The sequence below is a fragment of the Geospiza fortis genome, unplaced genomic scaffold, assembly GCF_000277835.1.
Source record: "Geospiza fortis unplaced genomic scaffold, GeoFor_1.0 scaffold248, whole genome shotgun sequence".
NCBI lineage: Eukaryota > Metazoa > Chordata > Aves > Passeriformes > Thraupidae > Geospiza > Geospiza fortis.
Genome location: NW_005054695.1, coordinates 75,014 through 77,124, shown reverse-complemented (window position 1 = coordinate 77,124; position 2,111 = coordinate 75,014). Strand labels below are relative to the sequence as shown.

At 61.9% G+C, this 2,111-nt stretch overlaps 1 protein-coding gene across 1 annotated transcript in view; it reads left to right on the top strand.

Annotated features, from left to right (window-relative positions):
• The first annotated feature begins 1,395 nt into the window (after positions 1-1,395).
• ABHD8 (abhydrolase domain containing 8) overlaps positions 1,396-2,111 on the top strand; it is an 11,506-nt gene continuing 10,790 nt past the window's right edge. The window contains exon 1 of the mRNA XM_031065174.1: positions 1,396-1,804. The gene's annotated coding sequence lies outside the window, so the exon portion shown is untranslated. The remainder of the gene's footprint in view (positions 1,805-2,111) is intronic.

The window sequence follows — 2,111 nt, the reverse complement described above, 5'->3', positions numbered from 1 at the left end:
AGAGGCTGTCGCTCAACCCTCCCCAAGCCCAAAACCTGAGAAAACAAACCCAAAACTCAGCCCTGCTTTAGTGTTTGGTCTCCTGGGGACGGCACTGCCACGCGTGTGACGTGTTGGTGGCACCGATGGGTTTGCGACACTGCCACATTCGTGGCGCTGCCGCAGTCGCCCTCTTTGCCACTCCACGAGCACCACAGTGTCACCACCCCATCCCAAATGCCACCTCTGTGCCCGTCCCCTCCTGTCCCTGTTCCTGTCCCAGTCCCCGTCCCTTTCCCTTATCCCTGTCCCCATCCCTGTCCCCTCTGTCCCCCTGGCTGTCCCTGGTCCCTCGCAGTGTCCATCAGCCTCTGTCCCTGTCCCCATTCCTCTCCCTGTCCCCTTCCTGTCCCCATCCCTGTCCCTCTCTCTGTCCCTTTCCCCGTCCCCGCTGTCCCCTGTCCCTATCCCTGTCCCCATCCCCATCCCTGTCCCTGTCCCCATCCCTGTCCTGTCCCTGTTCCTGTCCCTTTCCCTTATCCCTGTCCCCATCCCTGTCCCTCTCTCTGTCCCTTTCCCCGTCCCCGCTGTCCCCTGTCCCCATCCCTGTCCCTGTCCCCTCTGTCCCTGTCCCCATCCCTGTCCTGTCCCTGTTCCTGTCCCTTTCCCTTATCCCTGTCCCCATCCCTGTCCCTCTCTCTGTCCCTTTCCCCGTCCCCGCTGTCCCCTGTCCCCATCCCTGTCCCTGTCCCCTCTGTCCCTGTCCCCATCCCTGTCCTGTCCCTGTTCCTGTCCCTTTCCCTTATCCCTGTCCCCATCCCTGTCCCTCTCTCTGTCCCTTTCCCCGTCCCCGCTGTCCCCTGTCCCCATCCCTGTCCCTGTCCCCTCTGTCCCTGTCCCCATCCCTGTCCTGTCCCTGTTGGGACAATGGCTGTTGTGCCACTCCCATGTCCCCTGTCCCCATCCCTGTCCCTGTCCCCATCCCTGTCCTGTCCCTGTTCCTGTCCCTTTCCCTTATCCCTGTCCCCATCCCTGTCCCCTCTGTCCCCCTGACTGTCCCTGGTTCCTCGCAGTGTCCATCAGCCTCTGTCCCTGTCCCCAATCCTCTCCCTGTCCCTCTCCCTGTCCCTATCCCTGTCTCTGTCCCCTGTCCCCATCCCTATCCCTGTCCCCATCCCCATCCCTGTCCCTGTCCCCATCCCTGTCCCTGTCCCCGCTGTCTGTGTCCCCATCCCTGTCCGTGTCCCCATCCCTGTCCCCGCTGTCCCCTGTCCCCATCCCCATCCCTGTCCCTGTCCCCATCCCCATCCCCGCTGTCCCCTGCCCCCATCCCTGTCCCTGTCCCCATCCCCGTCCCCTCTGTCCCTGCCCATCAGCCGCGGTCCCGCCCCTCCGGATCTCTTCGGGCTTTGCCTTTTCCATGGCGACCGCACCAAGGACGAGCCCGGAGCGCGCCCGGAGCGGCCGCGGGCGGCACTCGGGGCCCTTCGGGCAATTCGGGGCCTTTTGGGGAATTTTGGGGCGGGGGGGCTGAAGGAATTCCCTCCCTCCCGCCTCCCCAAAAAACGCCTGGAAAAAAATTAAAAAAAAAAAATCGGGATTTTCACCGCCCTGCTCCGCCTCTCCACCGGGAATTCTGCGGAATTCCAGGATTTGCACCGGGAACGCGGCGCAATTCCAAGATTTGCACCGGGAATTTTGCGCAATTCCAAGATTTGCACCGGGATTTCTGCGCAATTCCAGGATTTGCAGCGGGAATCCTGCGCAATTCCAGGATTTTTTTTCCCTCCTCCCGCATCCCCGGAGCCCCTGGGCCATCGATGAGGTGAGCGGCGCTTTTTTATTTCCCCCCCCGCGGGAATGTCCTGGCGCCCGAGGTGCTGCTGGGGGTGGGGGTGACCCAAAAATGCGGGAATTTTTCCCAAAATCTGGGATGCGAGGTGGGGAAGGGGGCTTGGGATGTTGTGGGGCAGACAGGAGCCGGGAAAAAACCCGGATTGGTGCAGGTGAGGGAGGGGGGGAAAGGAGGGGAATTATCCTGGAAAACCGACTTGGGGAAAGCTTCCTTCATTCCTTCCTTCATTCTTTCCTTCCCTCCTTCCTTCATTCCTTCTTTCCTCCCCTCGTGATGC